Here is a 22,782-nt window from a genome sequence, read left to right as displayed (position 1 = left end):
AAAATTTCATATCGTTATCGTATCGATATTTCGATATATCGTACCGAAGTTCGATATATCGTTAAATATCGATATATATCGAAAATTTCGATATATATCGAAAATAAAATATTGATATATATCGAAAATATCGATATATCGAAAATTTTCGATATATATCGTATTTTCGATATAAAACGATATATCGCGATATAAGGAAATTCATATCGTTATCGTATCGAAAACTTACGATACGATATTGTATCGTATCGAAAATTACGATATATCAAAAATTCGATAATTTTTCGATATTTTTCAATACGATACGAGCGATATATCATTTTTTGGTATTTTTCCCCAGCCCTAATTACGCTAGCATCACTGAAAATAAAATACAAGTATAAGTAAACCTCAAATCAAATCGCAGCAAACTATGAAACCATAGTATGATTTTGGTTCGATTTCGTTAATGATACAACTCTATTTCATTTACTAAAATAATCAAATCGTAACTTTAGAATACCAAAAACCAAACGTGTCTATCCATAAGAATATTTGTTTTTTCTCATCACTTCAAACCATAATCATTGATATTCTATTTCTTATTGAATTTTGGAATATTTATTTGAGATTTTAGTAATTTTTCAATTGGATTCACACAACAAACATACTAAAATGCATCAAAACACATGCACACAAATGAGGGAGAGGAAATGCATTATGCGCTCACGCGCATACACATATAGAGAATTCTCTAGTGACATTATTCATGTGTTTGTTGGCTGATAAGACTTGTTTAGTGCATTGAATTTGGTATCAATTGCTTGTTTTTATGGGATATAATGTGCACTTGTGTGTAAACATTTTTATTTTTCTTTTTGGATTGTCCCATTAAAAATAAAACGTTTCAAAAAATAAAACAATATTTTCTCTATTTTTTCCTCCCTCTTACTTCTTTCTCTCTTTATTAACTTACAAATCAACGCTACATAATATCTGTGTCGAAAATCAAATGTTTCATATTTAATAGAATGGAGGGAGTAGTATTTACCTTATTTTAGTTCATTTCGAAGTTCCTAACATTTAGTTCTAAATTCGTTTCCAAGTTTAGAATTGCTATAAGGACTTGTTGTAGTAGTTAATTAAATTGTTATTTGTGTTTATTTTGTTTTCGTTATGAAGACTATTTTAAAAGTGGGATGCAAAAACGCCTCATTATAGCAGCAGCATCAACTCTTACTTCACCATAAATCAATTTTTGCATCCAATATAAGTCTGAAAAAGGATTAGTATCAACTTGAAATAATGTATTACTCCTACTACTATATAAAGGAATACAAGTATAAAACTATAATGCGATATCTATATTCTAGAGTTGTAGAGAGGCTATACAATCAGAGGCTCTGAAAGCTTTCTGCACATTCACAGCAACTACTTCTGTAAACATAACAAACTCCTCTGTTTTTCAGACATTATAAACATCTTAACATTCAATTCAATTTTGATCAAGTAGATGAATGTATCTGCAAAGGCATCATCACTTGTAAGAATTAGTATCAAACCTATGGAATCGATCAGAAAATCACTGATCAGATCAAGATTCAGTAATCCAAACTGCTTTTGAAGCAAAGCACGATCATCCCCAGTTGCTGTAGAGCTTCGTATTGTTTCAGACTGCTATATTCACTTCAGTAAGTATAAATCTGTGCCTTTATGAGAAAACTATACTTCAAAAGTGCTGGCGTGGCTGAGGGCCGTCAAGTGACAATGTGGCATGACATGAGTCAAGCATCTTAGATAGAACAACAAAATCTCAAGTTGGATTATTGATACAATGCCACCAAATTTTTTTGAATATCTTCTACAGGCACAGCACATCACGAATAATAACCACCATTCCCCATAACGAACACTGCTCATCACTGCGCATGGCATGATTTGCAACTCTGGCACCATGATACAGCCAATCTACTTCATTGAACACAAGAGATGACTAATGATCTCAGTGGATAGGCAGAAGAACACTCGAGGGAAGTGACATTGTTCCATTATTTGGAGCTCCATCAATGTTCAAAATGCTTGTAACCAAATTGTATATCTCAACATTCTCAAACGAGGGAACCTTCCTCCCCCTACCAAAACGAGGTCCATGAGAAATGAAAACACTCCTCATGGAGAAGATTGCATTGTCATATCCATGCGATCCTCCACATTCTTGCCTCTTCAACCTCGTCTGCTCCACCTTAAACCCTTCATCAACCAACCCTATAACTGGAGAGATACGATCACTATCTGCATAATGCAGTCTCCTAGGCAGATCCTCCTTGAGATAAACCCTCAAATACTCACCATTCCCAACACTCCCCGACTTCAAAGCCTCATTCATCTTCGCCACAACTTCCTTAGGCGAATGGTCAGATGGCGGGCGGATGGCAAGCAACGGGCTATACGACTGAATCCAATCCTTGGGTATCCCAAGATCATCAAGGTATATCAGCTTCTTATCACATGTCCCAACCATCCCATGATCACCAACCAAAATGATATTCACATCATCAAAAACCCCCCTCTTTTCTAAACCACTAATCAACCTCCCAATCATGTTGTCAACCCTAGAAATCGCCTCTGTGATCTTCGGATCATCGGAACCGACCTTATGGCCCTGATGATCGGGATCCTCGAAATACAATGTCATAAACGAAGGAATTTCACTAATGTTCAAATCAAAGTATTTCAAAACAGTATCAACTCTATCTTCATAAGGCACAGAGCTATTATAAATCATGCAGTATTCATTAGAACAGTTCCAAGAGCCCTTGACTACCTCAGAGCCAGGCCAAAAATAGGTTGATGCTTTCAAGCCACGATTCGCCAAAGTCTCCCACAGAGGCTCACCGAGCCACCACTTTGGCTCGTGGCTGGACATGGTGAAGAAGTCGCCGGTGGAGGGATCGGTGAAGAAATTGTTGACGATTCCGTGATAAGCAGGGTACAATCCTGTGACAATTGAGTAATGGTTTGGGAAAGTAAGGGTTGGGAACACAGGAATCAAACCTAGGTCAGCTTCAGTTCCGTTCTCGATCAATCTACGGATGTGGGGCGTATCGGTCTTGAATTGGTATCCGAATCGGAATCCATCCATTGAAATTAGTAAAACGACTGGGCTCTTGAGCTTTGCGAGCGGCCTGGCCACCTCCCGCGGCGGATTAGAGGCGGAGTGGAAGAAGAGGAATGCGAAGACGGCGGCGGCGGCGAGAGCAGTGCAGGTGGAGAGGAAGAGGGAGATGATGATGGGGGTAATGGAGGCCGGTTTAGGGTTTGGATTTGAGGGGCAAGAGTCTGAGGTGGAGAGTGGTAGAAGAGCTGCGTCGGGAAGTTCGCCTTCTTCATTTGCAGCTGATTCGTTGGCTTTTGGAGTGAGGATCGGTACGGATTCAGATATCATTTCCAATTGACTTTATGGAAATGGAAGCCTTGTGGAGATTGGGGTTGATTTTAATCAGATGAAGTTGGTAGCTTTGGATCAAAATTGGAGATTTGAAGATTATTTGGGAGAGTGGTGAATGAGAAACGAGGGGAAGTTTGTTAAATGATGAATTATTGAAGAATGAGAGATATGAGTTGTGGAGGCGTGAGAATGGAAGGTCGTTGAGATGAAGGTGTCAAAGAAGGTGGAGTGGCAGTTTGTCTTCCAAATCAAGGAAGGTTGGAGACGACGATATCCTTGCCGTAGGGGCCGGTAAAAATTCAACAATATTCTTGATTTGAATAAAATCTAATTTGTTGAATTTTTTTTTATTTCAATTAAATTCTTTAATCACTAACATTTCACAAAAATCTCAAAATATTAAATAAATGTCTGAACTCTGAACAAAATCAATCCATACTCATATTTTAGTCCCGATTCATCTAATGTACTAAATGATAAATCATTCAACCCTTCGTTACATAAGAATATATAATTTCTAATTTTAAAAAATTATTTTTTCTCTAATGAAATAAGACTAATTCTTCATTTTCAATATTTTAATTACTTTTGTCTTTCTATTTATCTCTTATTTTACCAATTATGCATTAAAATTTGTATCAAACAAAAAATGCATATACTTGTGAGATAAAAAGTTCCATCAAAATAGACTAGTTTTGCAATTTTGGCCTATCTTATAAAAATAGATTTTTTTTTATCTTTGATAACTTTTGTGTTTCTTCTAAGGTGGTCTCATTCTCCACCAATAACACTCAGATCATTTTTTAAAATAAAAAAAGTGGATAAAAAAAATAAATAAAATATGAGAGAGAATGAGAAAAAAGTAAGTAAATTACGAGAGAGAACGAGAAAAGATAGATAGAATAGTGTTAACAATTTTTATAAAAAAAAATTATATTTTTAGATGAGATAATTTTTTGTATACCTCTATAAAAATGAAATTATTTTTTGTGAACTAGGAGAATATTAGTAAAAGTTAAAAATTTGTAATATTTTAAAATATGTTACTTTTTGTGAAACGAAAATATCGTTATTTTCAAGTTCAGGCAATGAGGCCACGTAATAATCTAGTGATTGAAAATTTAATACTGGGACATCTATACACATAAAAAGGAAGTTTTGGGAAAAATTATAAGAATGTCATGCCAAGTGAAAAATTATATAAGCATGTTGCATGGCTTCTTTTGGTCAGGATTTGTCATTCTTTAGTTTCTTTCTCTTGCATATATCATAATTTTATCCCTAAAATCAAAGACTATAAACTTTGTTCTATATTGTGTACTTGCATTTAGTTACAATCTTTAATATTTAGTCATTAACATTTATCATGACTTTCTGCCTTTTTCTCCTCGCCATATTGGATTGTTTGAAGGAAAATGATGCTTACAAGTTACAAATCCGAGAAGCACTAAGATGTTGTCATTGGCAGCATCTGGATCATTGTTGCTGGACTTGGCAAACATGGGATAAGCTCTGGAAGAGGTGGAAATTTCTCTAGAAAGATGTGGTGCGTACACAAATGTGCTACCGATTGTTTCTTTATTTTTGGGGTGCAATCTATGATAATTCTGTGTTCATTTTATACATGTACCGTGTCTTATAATGGTCAGTTTTGAACGTCTTATTGAGTCAAAAATTGTTTGTTTGGTTTATGTAGGATTTTATACACGTACTTAATAATTATAATTGTCATTTCTTTTTCTATTGAATATTTTTTTAGCTGAAGTTATGTTTCATCTTTAAAAGCATCCACAATGGTGGCCAATTTTCGGAGCCCATCTCAGAGTCTATCTCCATTTTTACGTCAGCAGGCGCATCCTAGAGCCTATCTATCCCTGGAATGAGAGCCCATCCCAGAGCCTATCTCATTTCTACATCATCACTATTTTATATTTTCACTTTTAATTGTTAGTATTAAATAAAATGATAAAATAACAAGAAATAAAGACAACTCAATAAGAAACAAATTCATTGAAAAGAAAATAATCTACATTTAAAAAAAATATTGAAAAAAACAAACTAAAACATTGATAAAAAATATTGTAAACAATGTGACTAATAAAGAGAAGTAAAATGTAGAGTGAGATAAAATGAGGTGGGATAAATGTGAATAATTTGTGGGAAATAGGATATATATATGGATAAAAATAAAAAAATAAAAAAGAAAAGAAAAGAAGGGGAGATCGGCCCGGCCGATGTATCGGTCATTGGGGTGGAGGCGTTGGAGAAGGGGAATCGGCCCTCCCCCCGCAATGGTGACCTGTGGGCGCCGATGAGGAGGGCGATCGCTCGGCCCTTGCGATCGGCCTCCATTGTGAGAGCTCTAAAATGGTTGTTTGGATACAACTTTAGTTGAGAATTAGGTGCTTATGGTTAAGTACGAAAATGAGAGTTTCACCTGCTATTGTAATAAGTGCTTGGACTTTGATGTATTATGATATTAATATTTTTTGTTAGAATATTTTAGTATTTGAACATTGTCCATTTCCTCGATCCTGGTTTTATTTCTCACCTTGAATATTTTGTTTTAGCCTCTATTTACTAGCTATTACTCCCTCCGTTCCATAGTAATGGAGGCGATTCTTTTCGGCACGGAGATTAAGAAAAATTGTGTTAGGTGAGTTAAGTAAAGTGAAAAATGAAAAAGGTAAAGAGATGAAGAGAGAAAAAAGTAAGAGAGAGTAAAGTATGTGTGGAAAAATGTGTTGACTTTTACTAAAAAGGGTAATGACTCTATTACTATGGAACGTATCAAAATGGCATAATGACTCCGTTACTATGGAACGGAAGGAGTACTATTCAGCGCAGAAGCCCCGAATAATGATGTGATTGACTTCATACGTGTTGCTCAAATGCTAGAGTGGAATATTTCTACTTGCCTAAAGACGATCTCAAGGTAAACTTCTTCATCTTAATGTTTAAACCTACCATCTAGGGGTGCCCACGGTTCTAGAACATGTGGTTATAGTTCAGAACAGTTGGTTGCGGTTTTGGAAATTGCCAAACGGAACCGAACCGTGAGGGTGTTTTGCGGTTCCGATTCCAATTCCAAAATCACCGGTTTAGATTTCAGTTCCGAACCAGTGGTTTTCCGGCGGTTTTTCACAGTTATGAACTGTCGGTGATTTTTTACGGTTCCGATTCAGTTTCATAGTTTTCCGGTGGTTCCAATTTGGAACAGTCTGGAATTGGCAATTTTGGCACGGTTTTGGTTCAAAAAATTTCGAATCTGAACCAAACCACGGTTCTGAAATCGACGGTTTCATTTCAGAATCGTAACTGTCGGTTACGGTTTCACGGCTAACCGCCGGAACCGTAAATCTTTGGCACCTCTACAGTACCATCTAGATTTTAGAGATTTGTACTGACCACTTTCTGCCATTTCTCACAACCAAAGCACATTCTTAGTGGAAGTAACAAGTAGAGATGCCCAAGGTTTACAGTTCGGGCGGTTAAACGTGAAACCGTAGCCGACGGTTACGGTTCCAAACCGGAACTGTGAGATTTAAATGCAACTGAAACTGTCACTTTTGGAACTGTGGGCCAGTTAAGGTTCCAAAATTTCGGAACCGAATCATGCCAGAACTTCCGGTTTCAGACGGTTCCAAACTTGAACCATAAAAAATCATTGGAAAACTGTGAGACCTAGCCGGAACGGCAAAAAATTACTGCAAACCGACGGTTCAGAAACGTGAAAAATCGTAAAAAACACCGGTTTGGGACAGAAATTGCGGTTGACAGTTTTTGAACAGGGACCATGATGGCGAAACATCTTTGCGGTTCGATTCCGGTTCGACAATTTCTTAAATCAAAACCGGCGATTCTAAACCGTAACCGCCAGTTTCGGAACCATGGGCATCTCTAGAAGCAAGAGCAAGAAGAGAAAACATTATGAGATGAAGAAGAATGTCATTGAGGAGTCGATTCGCTTGCCTAATCCAATGATTGGATATGGCGTTCCCTCCATGCAGCTGCCAGAATGGGTTCCTCATTCCTTGCCACAAGAAGCAAAAGACCCCCCTTTCTTCTACTATGTGAATGCCACCCTTACACCAAAGGGGGTCTGGGACACCATCTCACGTTTCCTCTATGACATCGAGCCAGAATTCATTGACTCGAAGTTCTTCTCGGCTTGTGAAAGAAAGAGGGGCTACATTCACAATGTGCCCATCGAGAACAAGTTTCCCCTCATACCTCTCTCACCCCTTACCTAGGGCTGGGAAAATATATTGAAATATCGGCCTCATCGTACCGAAAATACCGAATTTTAAGTATACCATGAATTTCGGTACGGTATGATGCCTAGGTAACAGTCTGAATTTTCATATACCGTGGTATACCTCTACATACTGAAATTCGGTATATACCGTAAATTAAGGTATATATCGTAAAATATAAATATAATTATATATAAAATATATTTTATATATTTTTCAATTATAAAATCTATTGTGAAATATAAATATAATTATGAATAAAATATATTTAATATATTTTTTAAATTATAAAATATGAATAATATTCTAAAAACTCAAATTATTTATTTTCATTGATGTTGAAAGTAAGGTATATAGCAAAAGTACATCATACCAAACTTTGGTACGATATACCGGAAATGAGGTACGATATCGGTATGGAAATTCATCATACCGAAAATATTGGTAAGATAAATGTATGATTTTTTTACATACTGAATTTACAGTATGGTGGTTTCGATAAGGTATACCGTACCTACCCACCCCTACCCTTACCATCCAGCATGTTTTTCCCTTATCGAGAAAGTGGTAGCCTTCGTGGGATCCAAAAGACGAACTAAACTGCATTCAGACTGTTATGGTGAGTGCGAAGCTTACGGAGAGGATCTGCATCGAGCCAGAGAGGAGTGAGGGTGATCCATCAAAGGCTGTCCAGCATTAGGTCATGGAGCAGTACCAGAAGTGGAACCTGGTGTGGGTGGGTCGGAAAAAAGTCGCCCCTTTGGAGCAAGATGAAGTGGAAATGCTATTGGGTTCCCAAAGAACCACACAAGGGGCAGTGGGATTAGTTGAATTGACAGATACAAGTCTCTTGGAAACTCTTTTTAAGTTAGCAATCTTGAACTCTTTGTCAGGCTGTCAGCTCCTTAATTCCCGATTCTCGATGTTTTGATACATTGTTCTTGGTTCGAATGTAAGTTGACACTGTGGCCTATCATCTGTCAGTGCTCAAGGATATGTTTCCTCAAGGCGTCAACGTGTTGTCCCTCTTCTCCGGGATAGGTGGAGCAGAGGTGGCGCTCCGCCGGATCGGCATCAAACTGAAGATTGTCGTCTCCATCGAGAATTTCATAGCGAATAGAGACATAATGAGAAGTTGGTGGGAGCAGACCAACCAGACTGGTAACGTGATTGATTTTGACGACGTGGCATTATTTGACGCTCCCACGGTTGAGCAGATCATTAGCACCATCGGAAAAATCGATCTAGTAGTCGTAGGAAGCCCTTGCAACAATCTGGCATGAAGCAATAGAGTTAGCAATGATTGGGTTGCATATTCAAAGTGGGCTCAAAAATGAAAAATTGATAAATGACTTGGGTTCATAACAATGGGTTTTCTTGAAAAAGAATTGAATAAATTCTACAGGCTCAAAATGTATATTCTTTTACTACAAGAATTATAGGTGAAAATCGACTTAAAATGTTCGTCACTTTTGAGAACAACTATAGAAAGATTTAAAAAAAGGGGGTGTTACATCATTAGTTTGTGAATTCTGGTATATGCTTTCTGTCGTTCCTTGTCCACCGTCCCGGTACAATACCCTCCCCGTCCACAAAAAATAGTCACATTTTGCCATTTTTGTATATCCAACAAAAATACTTTTCTCCTTCCATTTCTTACTTTTTCTCCTCCATCTCTCATACTTTATCTATTTTTTCTCCCATCTCTCTTATTTAACAATTTCTCATTAAAACTCGTGTCGTCCACAAATGAGACTATTTTATGGACGGATGTAGTATTTTTTAAATATGAAATTTAATTATTTAAATGAACAAAGAATACAATAAAAAAATAAAATGAAATATTGATATCTGCAAAAAGATGAAAAATGATCCTCTTACCATGAAAATCTCCAAAAGAAACCCGATGTACTTAAAAAAGGCCAGATTGAATAATTTGTAGAACTACTCTTAACTATAGGACAATTTTTTTAAATCAAATTCACATACGTAAACTATTATTCGATTCACTCTTACACATGAGATTGATTAGGCCCATTGGAGCCGGATTGGGCTTTTATATTTCCTGCCTTCCAATTTAACATCATCAACTCTTTTGCAATATTTTATGGTGTTTCTGTGCATAGTCATTATTCATCTTGGCTCCACATTTCTAATAATCATAGTGGTTCTTTTTGGTTAGTGATCTAGGATCCATGATAGTATATTGATTGAAGATTAATCATTGATTAGTATGTTGAAAATTACTTGATTAAATAATTGTTGTTAAACAGACTATTCTCAACTAGACAATTTAATCAAAACAAAATAAAATTGAAGCAAAGACTGTAAGTCAAGTTAAGGAGAAACACTTCCCTCAAGTCAATGAGTAATCTAATATACACGAATTGACGTATTGTTCCCACGCCACATAATATTATTTCCGCCTAACATGATTGGTCCCAGATCTTTGGGGTTGTTTTTTCCAATAAACGTTGGTTACATTTCTTTATGTTATTTGTACCTGTTGGATATTTGATGGACTCTTATTGGGCTGTGATTATTTTGTTGAGCCCAGATGTTATCAATTGGGTTGAGCCCAATTTCTTAGTCCCTCTCTCCAGATGCTGCCACGTGTCCTCTCCTTGGATGGTTGTGTCCTAACCGTTGGATGTAGGGTTGAGACGGTTTATGTGTGTGTTGGCTTTGTTGAGCCGTTTCATATCTCACATTCCTCTCTCTCTCTTTTCTGCGTATCTGAGAACTCTCTCTCTTCTCTCCTCTCTTCCCCAGTGATCTTCTGGCTGTCTCTTGGTGATCTTTCTCGGTTCTTTGAGAGTTAGATCTTGTGTGAGTGCTGGTGTGAAGCAATCTCTTCGATTGCTTAAGTTCTGGAGAAGTTCTAGGGTTTTGTGAGTGGAGGTTTTGTCCGGTGGATCTTGATCTGGTGTGAGGGGCTTTCACGGTGGAGGTATTGGTGGTCTGAGGGTTAACTCTATCCAATCCAGTTGTGCTCCCTTGGGTCTAAGTTCTGGACGAATAGATCTGTGTTTGTGTGGCGGGTTCTGAGCCAAGATCATTTGATATCTTGCTCTTACTCTTTAGTGTTCTTAGTCAATATCTTGTGGTTAGATCCGAGAGGATCTCTCTTTGTTGTGCTGACTCGTTTCTTGAGTGTGCAGGTACAATTGAGTGCGATTGAAGCAGGAGCGATAGCTTCAAGGTCTTGTAATAGTTAGAACTAGATTCTAGTGATCTTAGTTTGTATTACTTGTTAAAATCAGCCGCGTGGGTGAGAGTTTGGCTGAGCTCTCTTGTACAAGAACAAAGAGGTCTCGGTAATTAGTGAACCTAGACTGATCTGATCCCTACAGTGGTATCAGAGCCACGGGGGGATTAGTCTAGCACGCCGAGTCGCTTAAGGAGGTGGGCAAGTGGAATCCTCCTTCGAGAGGGGATTCACTCTGGTAAATTGGCTTAATCTCTTTCTTGTCTTAATTTCTGTTTAGTGCCAACTATAGGTTTGGGCTTTTGTTTCTGGTAGACAGTCTGTGGCAAGGACTTAGGACCTCTGTGTTTTCTTTTCTCTGTGTTGCTTCCGCTGGTTCTTGTGCTCTGTTATCTCAAGTCACTTGACCACCTAGCATCTTGTGCTGCCCAAGTGACCCCCTGCGCCCTCCAGAAGTGAGTGATTGCGAGCTGGGATAGCCTTGGCCAGCCTTGCTCGTGACAGTCAAAGGATTTGAGTCCCTTTCTGTTGTGTGAAAGCCTTTGGTCTGTTCCTGCTTTGTTGGTGTATGTCTCTGTGCTCTCAGGTGTGTAAGGCTGTGTGTTTCTGTCTTGCTTCCTGTGTTCTTGCAAATTTTCTTGTTAAAATGGCTCAACCTGTTGGTGTGGTTCCTTACAATGGTAAAAATGATTTTGCTATTTGGAAACAGAAAATGAAATGTGTTTTGATTCAACAAAAAGTGTTTAAAGTTGTTGATGGTACTTTGCCTGATGGTACTGCTCAGGATAAAATTGATGAGATGAATGAATTGGCAAGGGCTACTATTGTGTTAAATCTATCTGATTCTGTGATTAGGAAAGTTGATCATGAGGAATCTGCTGCTGATATGTGGAAATTGCTTGATACTCTGTACACTGAAACCTCCATGTCTTCCAGAATGTACTTGCTTGAAAAATTGTTTAAATTTAAGCTTGATCTTGCTAAAGATATTGATGACAATGTGGATAGGTTTCAGAAGTTAGTTCAGGACATTAAGAGGTCAGGTGATAAAACTATAGATGAATACACAAGTATAGCCCTGATGAATGCCATACCTGACTCCTATAGTGATGTTAAGGCTGCCATTAAGTATGGTAGAGACTCTGCTCCTCTAGACCTGATTATTAGCTCCCTGAAATCCAAAGAACTTGAGCTTAGGGAAAGGGCTGCTGATAAGAATGCTTATAATAAGGTGTTGAATGTTAGAGGTAGATCTAAATCAAGAGGGGGTAATGAACCCAGTAGTGGTTCTGGAAATTCTTCAAACCCTAGGAAAAAGTTTAGGTCTAGATCTAGAAGCAAGGACCCTAAAACCTATAGGAAGTGTTTCAACTGTGGTGATGTTGGGCACTATAAGAGAGAGTGCACTAAACCTAAAAAGAATAAGTTCCCTAACAACAATCCCCAGGTTGAAACCCTTGTCAATGTTGCTGCTTATGATAATGTAAATGATTCTGTTTTTATGGTGCATGATCTGCAATTTGTCAATGCCTCCCCTGCATGTCCTTTTACTTCAAATGATTGGCTGTGTGATTCTGGATGTACTTATCATGTGAGTCCTTTTAAGGAGGTGTTTTCTGAGCTAAAACCTGTAACTAAGACTTTTGTGTCAATGGCTGATGACAAGAAGTGTGAAATTCTTGGTATTGGCACTGTGTGCTTGAAGTTTGAAAATGGTTATGTGCTCAGCCTAAAGGATGTCAGATATGTTCCTGATCTATGCTATAATTTGATGTCATGTACTGCTCTTGAAAATGAGGGTATGGGAGGGAAGTGGGGGGAAGGTTGCATGAAAATTTGCAGAGGTTCTATGTGTCTTTTCAAAGCTCAGAAGAAGTGTGGCTTGTATGTGTGTAATGCTGTCCCTCTTGCTTGTGACAAAGCTTATGCTAATGTAGTTAAAACTGACAGAACCATGTTGTGGCATAATAGGCTAGGTCATATGAGTGCAAAAGGTTTGAGTATCCTGAAAAAACATGCTTTTCTTTCTGATAATGATGTCCAAAGTGAGTTGCCCTTCTGTGATTCTTGTGTGCTGGGTAAACAACACAGAGTTTCTTTCCCTAATACCCCTGCACCTGCTAATGTGAGTAAATGTATTCTTGAATATTTGCATATGGATGTTTGGGGTCCTGCCTCTGTATCCTCTCACTCTGGATGTGTTTACTTCTTATCTGTGATTGATGATTTCTCAAGAAAAGTGTGGTGTTTTTTGATGAAGCACAAGTCTGATGTTTTTGATAGACTTAAAACTTGGAAAATCTTGATTGAAACTCAAACTGGTAAGAAGATTAAGGCTATTAGGACTGATAATGGCCTGGAATTTTGCAATAATCAGATGGATGATTTATGTGATAGCTTTGGAATTAAAAGACATAGAACTGTGCCTTATACACCACAGCAAAATGGGGTTGCTGAGAGAATGAACAGAACTTTACTTGAAAAAGTGAGATGCATGCTTTCTAAATCTGGATTGTCAAAAAAGTTTTGGGGTGAGGCTTTGTTAACTGCTACTTATTTGGTAAATAGGTCTCCTTCTGTGCCTTTAGTTGGTCAGTGTCCTGAATATGTTTTCTATGGCAAGCCTCTTGATTTTTATCACCTAAGGGTTTTTGGCTGTACTGCCTTTGTGCATAATAAGTCTGACAAACTTGAGCCTAGATCTAGAAAAGGTGTTTTTCTAGGTTACCCTGAGGGTGTCAAAGGGTATAGAGTCTGGCTGAGGGATGAACCTGGGTTCAAAGTCATAATAAGTAGGGATGTTGTCTTCAATGAAGATGAATTCCCCTGCTTAAGACTGACATTGAGCCCAGATCCTATAGATGTGGACAATGAACCTCTCACTGAGGTGGAGTCCACAGATACACTCACTGGTGTGGAGCAGCCTTCTGGTGCTCCAAGTGAGGTGGAGCAGCCATTCTGGAACACCTATCCAGTCTATACTCCTAATGAGACACTTGATGAAGGAACACCAAATGTGCTGCATCACAATCCTGCCCAAAATGTTGCTGACAATATGCATAACTTGCATGATAGTCCTGTTAGAAGATCTCCTCCTGTCCCTGCTCAGAATGTGATTAATAGCCCTAGTGGCATCCAAAATGCTATTGATAATACTAACTTGCAGGATTATGTGTTATCCAGAGATAGAACTAGAAGGGTCAATGTTAGTAAACCCTCTAGATATGATGGCTTTGTTGGTTTGGTTGCTCTTATAAATTTGGCTTTCAATGTTTATGAATCTGATGGTGATGAGCCTCAAACCTATAAGCAGGCTGTTAAGTCTAAATTCTGGAATCAGTGGCATAAAGCCATGATGGAGGAGATGCATTCTCTGAAAATTAATCTTACTTGGATTCTTGTACCTTTGCCTCCTGGTGCATCTGTGGTTGATTGCAGGTGGCTTTATAAACTGAAAAATGAGGTGGAGGGCCTTAGGTACAAGGCCAGATTGGTTGCAAAGGGTTTTACTCAACAAGAGGGGGTGGATTACACAGAAATCTTTGCCCCTGTTGTTAAATTTACAACTGTTAGAATGATGTTGGCTTTGTGTGCTCATTTTAATTGGGAATTGAAACAGATGGATGTTAAAACTGCTTTCTTACATGGTGATCTTGATAAGCCCATTTACATGAAACAGCCTGAGGGCTTTGTTGATCCCAAGTTTCCCAATCATGTGTGCTTGTTGAAAAAGGCTCTTTATGGTTTGAAACAGTCTCCTAGGCAGTGGAACATCAAGTTTAATACATGTATGCAGAAATTAGGTTTTGTTAGAAGTACCTTTGATGCTTGCTTGTATGTGAAGAACCTTGACTCTGTGCCTGTGTTTCTTCTGTTATATGTTGATGATATGCTTATAATGGGTCCCTGTTTGAAAACCATTAAGGGTGTGCAAGCTGCCTTGAGTGAGAATTTTGATATGAAGGATCTAGGTGATGCTCAGAAAATCTTAGGGATTAATATCCATAGAGATAGAGATACTTCCACCCTTGTGTTGCATCAAGAACCTTATGTGTACAAAATTCTGAAAAAATTCAACATGTTTGATGCTAAGCCTGCTTCTGTGCCCTTAGCTGCTCATTTTATGTTGAGTAAAGATCTGTGCCCTAAGTCCCAATCTGATATTGATGCTATGAAGAGAATTCCCTATGCTAATGCTATTGGATCTGTTATGTACTTAATGGTTAGCACTAGGCCTGATATTGCCTATGCTGTGTCATGCCTTAGTAGATACATGTCTAATCCAGGTCCTGTTCATTGGGAAGCTCTGAAATGGCTTCTTAGATACTTGAAGCAAACTGCTAAGTATGGTTTATGCTATTCTAAATGTGATGATGGTGTTTTGCTAACTGGTTTTGTGGATTCCAATTATGCTAATGACAGAGATAAGAGGAAGTCAACAACCTCCTATGTTTTTTCAGTGTGTAGGTCTTGCATAAGTTGGAAATCACAGTTGCAGCACATTGTGGCCCTGTCCACAACTGAGTCAGAGTATATTGCCATCACTGAGGCAATGAAAGAGGCTGTATGGTTAAAGGGAGTACTTTCTGAACTTAAGTTTGTGAAATCCTCTCCTGTGTTGTTCTCTGATTCTCAATCTGCTATACAGTTGTGTAAAAATCCTGTTTTCCATGATAGAACAAAGCATATAGATGTAAGGTTTCATTACATTAGGGATATTGTAGAAAAAGGTGAAGTGTTTCTTCATAAAGTGCATACTGATAAAAACCCAGCTGACATGGGAACTAAGCCCTTACCTTTAGAAAAACTTCTTTTCTGCATAAAGTTCTTGCACTTTGATCTAGGATAGGTTGCATGTCCCGGGGGAAAGACCTCAGTCACCTTATCAGCTGTGGTAAGGGTGGTAGGTGACTGGAGGCATGAAGTCCTTTAGACTAATGGGTGTCAGCCCCTCTGGTGTCTAAAGGCAACCTGGTAGTTCCCAAGATGCTTGTGGACTTAGTCCTTTGGTGCTGAGGGATCTGCCTTGTAGGCTATGATGAGAATACCTTAGCCCACAACACTTGATTGGTTTCCCAGAATAAAAGTCCAAGGTGGAGTATGTTGGATATTTGATGGACTCTTATTGGGCTGTGATTATTTTGTTGAGCCCAGATGTTATCAATTGGGTTGAGCCCAATTTCTTAGTCCCTCTCTCCAGATGCTGCCACGTGTCCTCTCCTTGGATGGTTGTGTCCTAACCGTTGGATGTAGGGTTGAGACGGTTTATGTGTGTGTTGGCTTTGTTGAGCCGTTTCATATCTCACATTCCTCTCTCTCTCTTTTCTGCGTATCTGAGAACTCTCTCTCTTCTCTCCTCTCTTCCCCAGTGATCTTCTGGCTGTCTCTTGGTGATCTTTCTCGGTTCTTTGAGAGTTAGATCTTGTGTGAGTGCTGGTGTGAAGCAATCTCTTCGATTGCTTAAGTTCTGGAGAAGTTCTAGGGTTTTGTGAGTGGAGGTTTTGTCCGGTGGATCTTGATCTGGTGTGAGGGGCTTTCACGGTGGAGGTATTGGTGGTCTGAGGGTTAACTCTATCCAATCCAGTTGTGCTCCCTTGGGTCTAAGTTCTGGACGAATAGATCTGTGTTTGTGTGGCGGGTTCTGAGCCAAGATCATTTGATATCTTGCTCTTACTCTTTAGTGTTCTTAGTCAATATCTTGTGGTTAGATCCGAGAGGATCTCTCTTTGTTGTGCTGACTCGTTTCTTGAGTGTGCAGGTACAATTGAGTGCGATTGAAGCAGGAGCGATAGCTTCAAGGTCTTGTAATAGTTAGAACTAGATTCTAGTGATCTTAGTTTGTATTACTTGTTAAAATCAGCCGCGTGGGTGAGAGTTTGGCTGAGCTCTCTTGTACAAGAACAAAGAGGTCTCGGTAATTAGTGAACCTAGACTGATCTGATCCCTACAGTACCAGTAATCGGTTTATGGATGTGTGCTCTTGGAGTAGTCGGTTTGGCCCTGAACCTACGTGTCTATGAGTTCGTTTCTCAAGAAATTCGTGCAGCAGAAGATCCAGAATTTGAGACTTTTTATACCAAAAATATTCTATTAAACGAAGGTATTCGTGCTTGGATGGCGGCTCAAGATCAGCCTCATGAAAATCTTATATTCCCTTCTACCATCTCAAATTGTCCATCTCCTTAAAAAAAATGACATCTCAAATGCGCTAGCAACAACAAACTTAATGAAATTATGAGGATGAGCTAACTACATATGTACCTAACAAAATTTAGTACTCCCTCCGTCCCCCATTAGGAGTCACACTTCCGTTTCTGCCCTCGTTTTATAAAAATGATAATAAATAGTTAAAGTGGAGAAATGGTAAAGTAAGAGAGAGAATAACGTAGATAAAACTTTTCTCTACATTATTCTCTCTTTTATTTTACCATTTTTCCACTTTAACTATTTATTATCATTTTTATAAAACGAGGGCAGAAACGGAAGTGTGACTCCTAATGGGGGACGGAGGGAGTATGAATTACGTATAATGAGTTCAAGAGTGAAAAACTTTCCATCTCAAAACTCATGTCTATTTATATGCTTCAGTGAGAATTGCATGAATTAGTGTGTCTTTCACTCTAAACAACCCACGTCTATTTATATGCTATTGTGAGATTTGAATATCTCGATGTCCATTACAATTAAAAAATCATCAACCGTTGCAATAACGGAAATGTCGACATATGGAAAGTCTCATTGTTTATTATAAAACATAAAAACATCAACCGTTACCTTAATGGAAAAGTCGAATGCATCTCGGTTGGAAAACTAGGTCTAGAAGTATTAACCATATTAAACATCAGACATTTAATATGTTTCGATGTATAAAATGAAATCAATCTTGATTTTTATGAATTACTAGTATCACCCACGTGCGATGCACGATCCAATTTTTTTTAATTTAAACTTATTTTATACTGTAAAATGATTTTACAAATTCATAAAAATATCATTATATGAAATCTGAAATCATAAATATATAAATAAAAAACAAGTATTAAAAAATATAAAATTAGACCGAGAAAAAAAACAACACATATACCGAATGAGAAACAATATTATTATTTCAAGTTCTAAAATCACAAATTTCTACAATAACAATTTATTGTACCAATAATTTAAACATGAAATATAGTTGATAACAATGAGCAAAAACTAATTATAAGGACAAATATCTTACAACAGAAATCCGACATTTTCACGAACAGTGAGAGAATCAAAAAGTGTTGCACTCTTAAAAACCTGTTACATTGGGCAGTAGATTCAAGAACTGTCTAGATTAGAATCACTGAATTAATAGAGGAGGTGCAAACATGTTATCTCACCAAGCCATGTTATCATTATATAAAACAATATATGTATACGTACCACGAGATGATGTCTTGGAAATTGACACTACTCGTGAGGCTTCCAAACACGAGCGATGGAGTGAAGGCGACGAACACAATCTGCAAGTTTATTATACAGATAACTCTAAAATATAAATACAATATAAATTTCAAATAAATCTTAAATATATTGAAAAACACAATATAGATTATTCCTATTCGTTTTTCTTCTCACCTCTTCTTATTCCAGCCTCTTAATCTCTTCTTCCACAAAACATAGTATAGGTGTCCCATGCAACTAATTAAGAGCCACTATTCCCACTAAAATAGAAATTGTGTAAATTGATTTACGTAAATTGTATTTTTTTTGTTTTCACTAAAATTTGGTCACAAATTTTGAATTTTAAATTTACAAACAAAAGGCTATTCCTTATATACCCCAAAAGTTTTTCTTATTTCCCTAAATACCCTCAAAACTCCCCTTTTATATATTGTATAGATTCGTGATGCTGGAGGAGAGTCTTGTGGAAGTGAAATACTCCATAAGTTAGCAAATGGTATGTATTTATAGACAAAAAATATCAAGTCATTATTATATGGAGCAATTAATTTGACAATTTTAAAACATATATCGCACGACATGGACAACATATCCATATTCACTAAATTGTGAGTCTTAGAGAAATTAATAGTTTAATCATATCATATTATTAGGTTAAAAAACGCCACAACATGGAGTAATTTATTGTTTTAATTCTAAGGTAATATGGACTCTTATTTTTGCAACTGAAATAGTAAACGGACAACGGTTACATTCCATCTATTCCATTTTCTTCAATACATGGCCTAATTAGAAAACATGACCTAATTATTAGTTGAAACAAATAACAACGGTTACATTGGCACAGTCGATACAATAGATTATGAAAGGACAACGGTTTTTTCAGTTATTGCATTAAAAGTTGACACACAAATTAAATAAATAGTTACATTCAAAATTTATAAATATTCAACATCTTGCTCAAAACTTATAAATATTGAAATCCATACCCAAAATTTATAAATATTCAAATTAAGGCTAAAACTCGCCTTTTATATATGTATAGATCTATACATATATAAAAGACGAGTTTTGCCCTTAATTGCAAATATTTATAAGTTTTGGATTGTTTAATAAAATTTAGATATTTTGGTTGACCAATCAAAAAATTAATTCAATTTATAAATATAGCTGTTACAAATTTAATCACCATTTGTGAAAATATTTGAGTCAATTCATCTATTTATATTTTGGCCGTTACAAATATTTGGCTTGGAAGTTTTCTTCATAAAGGTATATAAATTTTTAGCCGTTATAAATTTTTAATAATTGTAATTTAATCTCAATATTTCAATAATAAGCATTACATATAGATCAACCATGGAATTGGGGTTACATGAATTAGAAGATTTGTAACTTTGTAACCGTCCCATTATTAGGAATTGTATTAATAATAATTTAATGTAAATTTTTAACACACTATAACTTCTCTATATTTTTTTTCTATATATATGTGTCATTCACTAGCTTATTACTCACTTTCTCATTACCTTTACCTATAATCTATTACATCACTGAATTTTCTACGAATTTGTTTTCAGTATGATTCTTGCTTTTTATTAATAGTATATTTTCATATTTCTACATTTTACACATTTTTTAAGTGTAATTATTATGTTACTGATATTTGTTGTTATGTTCTTATCAGAGAGGATAGTTAAAACTATGGAAATGAGATTTCTCTATTAGCAGTCTACCATAACTTTATCAATCAAAGGTTGATATCATGGACGCATTCACATTGCCAAATTTGGTTTTGAAATTGATAAGTATTTTATAAAATTTTATAGTACAAATGATAAGTTGTGTTCGCATTATTCACGAATGAAAATATTTCTCAAAGTGCAATATGGGGGTCTGTAGTTGACTATGTTTGAAGTTCTTATCTACATATGGGAGCAAACTGGCTTGGCTGAGAAGATGGTGTCGACGCAGATGAAAGTGTTGGAAACGGTGAGCTATTGGAGATAGATGAGGGTCGATGGGCGATGGTACAGAGCTGCATGAGCATAAATGATTTTAGATTCTATTTTTTATTGAAATTTTTATTTCTTGGTTGCATTTTGATCTATTAATGGACTTGACTAATTTGCTATTGTTAATTGATTTTCTAATAGTGAAATTATTGAATGTTATATGATTAGTAATTAAATGGATTGATGAACAATGTAATTAATTCCAATATAAGTATTAAATTAAAATTTCAACATTATTAAAAAAAAATCTCCAAGACAATATGGAAAGTTATTTTGATTTTTCAACATTACCAAAAGTCAAAATTGCTTCGTAATTAAATGTCATTGGTTTATATTGTATTAGTGATTAAAAACTCTGTATAATTTTATTTTTTATCATAATTTATTTTATTTAAATTTTCAATTTTATATGAGAAAATTTAATAAATCGTGTAACGCACGGGGTTGATACTAGTTATACTAAAATGATGATAACAATTTTTAATATATTAGAATTAAACTAAAATAAAATAAAGAAAGCTAAATATGCATTAAGCAATTGTGATGCTCTCAGATGATGCTCACATATCATATGTAACATATCATTTTTCGATAATAGTATGTTAAATTTCTATTTTTGAAAATTAGATTTGCACTTAATAGTTATATATAATGTCATTGACGCTCAAATATTAGTAGATACTAACTTACTAATTGGGATTATGTATCCTAATAACTTACATTTAGCATTTGGAAGTATTATCAACCTTTTCTTTAAATATTACTATCTGATAACTTACTAATCGGGAAGTACTATGTATCCAAATAACCTATTCAGCATTTGGAAGTAATATGTAACACACATTTATCTATTGTGATACTTTTGATTAATACTGGGACGTAAAAGATATAAGTGACACAAAAGATAATATATGCATGAGGTCACACATTTTTTTATATGTTTACCCACCCCAAAAAGGAAGAATAAACAGTCATAGCAAACTGAGTATAAAAACATTGGTTTCAGCTGTTGAGTTTTTAAAATGTTGATGCTTCCACTTTTTATATTCTATCACAATATAATACGCTAAATCAAATATTCTATAGTTTGTCCACTTTAGAGTATTCAATCAAATAGACATACATAGGCCCTATATATAGAGGAGAAGGTTAGTTAAATCTCCACTTTTTAAGTCCAACCAAATTTGTGGATCACTGAAACTTGTTTACTAAAAAATGAATATGTTGTTTAAGATTGTGACTCTTGGCAACATTTAATGGAGAATCACAATATATCTCTTGATATGTTATATCACCAACGTCAAAATATGACTAATAAAAGTAAAAATAAAGAAGAAACTGGAAATGAGCAAAATTGATCAAACGAAGTAGTCTTAATTTTAATCATGACCCCTAAGCAGTTCCCATCAACAAGGGAATAATTAAAGTTAGTTTGAATGGTCTCATACATTCTAAAGTACTTTAAAAACAATCAATCCCAAAAATTGAAAGCCTGCAGCCGAACACATACACAAAACATCAAAACGAATACAATCTCATACACACAGGAAAACTTTCAAATCAACCATCTACAAAAAGACCAGACCAAAAGAGGAAGAGATGCTTTTTGATGATTCTTGCTAAAATAATTGTTTTACTACTAAAAATCAGCTTTACAAAGAAAAAAAATATAGGCTAGAAGCCACCGTTTCTTCATTTTTCTGTTGTGTTAATTTGTGACAATAATTGTTAATTCGTCTGACAAATATTATTGTGGAGTTGTGGTCAATGTCTGCATGCTTGATTGGAGCTGTAAACTAGCTTAGTCTATATATATTGTTCAAGCTTTAATTAGATAGAAATTAATTATGCATTATGGGGTTGTAATTGTGCAAAAGGCAATTTTAATATATAACACAATCAAAACACGGAGCTTATTTTTAAATATAATGGAGGTCAATATTGTAAGTTAGTTTTTAGGATCTAAAATATCTAAAAATGACCTCAAATCCGGATTTTATAAAATAACTTAAAAAACTAGCTAATAATCACATCCGTATAAGATGCATTTATTGACCATCAGATTCAGATTGACAAAATCTCATGGTTAAACCTGCGTTTTGTATTAAGATAAATTCTAGTTTTGATCAAAATCTTTAGCTCATATATATATAAGATAAACTAATTAACTAAACCACATGAGTTTTAATATAAAACAGTAAAATAAGTGAGAGATAGAAAGAAGATTTGGTTGAAGTACTATTACAGAAAAGTGAGACTCATTTTATAAATAGATAATAATTATTTTTGGTAGACGAACCAAAACAAAAAAAAATAACTTTTCATCGACAAAGATGGTAGAAATGGACAAACAATTCTTCATTTGAGCAACAACGGTATGTTCTTTGATACACATTTATCACAATTAGCATTAATACCCCATTATTTATATTCTCTGGACATTGC

At 35.8% G+C, this 22,782-nt stretch overlaps 2 pseudogenes; one reads left to right on the top strand and one right to left on the bottom strand.

The window, feature by feature from the left end:
- Positions 1 to 1,265: 1,265 nt before the first annotated feature.
- LOC148928603 (nucleotide pyrophosphatase/phosphodiesterase 2 pseudogene) lies at positions 1,266 to 3,708 on the bottom strand (annotated as a pseudogene).
- A 3,609-nt stretch (positions 3,709 to 7,317) lies between these two features.
- Positions 7,318 to 9,020, top strand: LOC125195108 (DNA (cytosine-5)-methyltransferase DRM2-like; annotated as a pseudogene).
- Positions 9,021 to 22,782: the final 13,762 nt, after the last annotated feature.

This window comes from Salvia hispanica, chromosome 4 (genome assembly GCF_029641045.1).
Source record: "Salvia hispanica isolate PSC_SH4W2 chromosome 4, Shi_PSC_v1, whole genome shotgun sequence".
In the NCBI taxonomy this organism is placed as follows: Eukaryota; Viridiplantae; Streptophyta; class Magnoliopsida; order Lamiales; family Lamiaceae; genus Salvia; species Salvia hispanica.
This window is presented reverse-complemented; position numbering and strand designations above follow the sequence as displayed.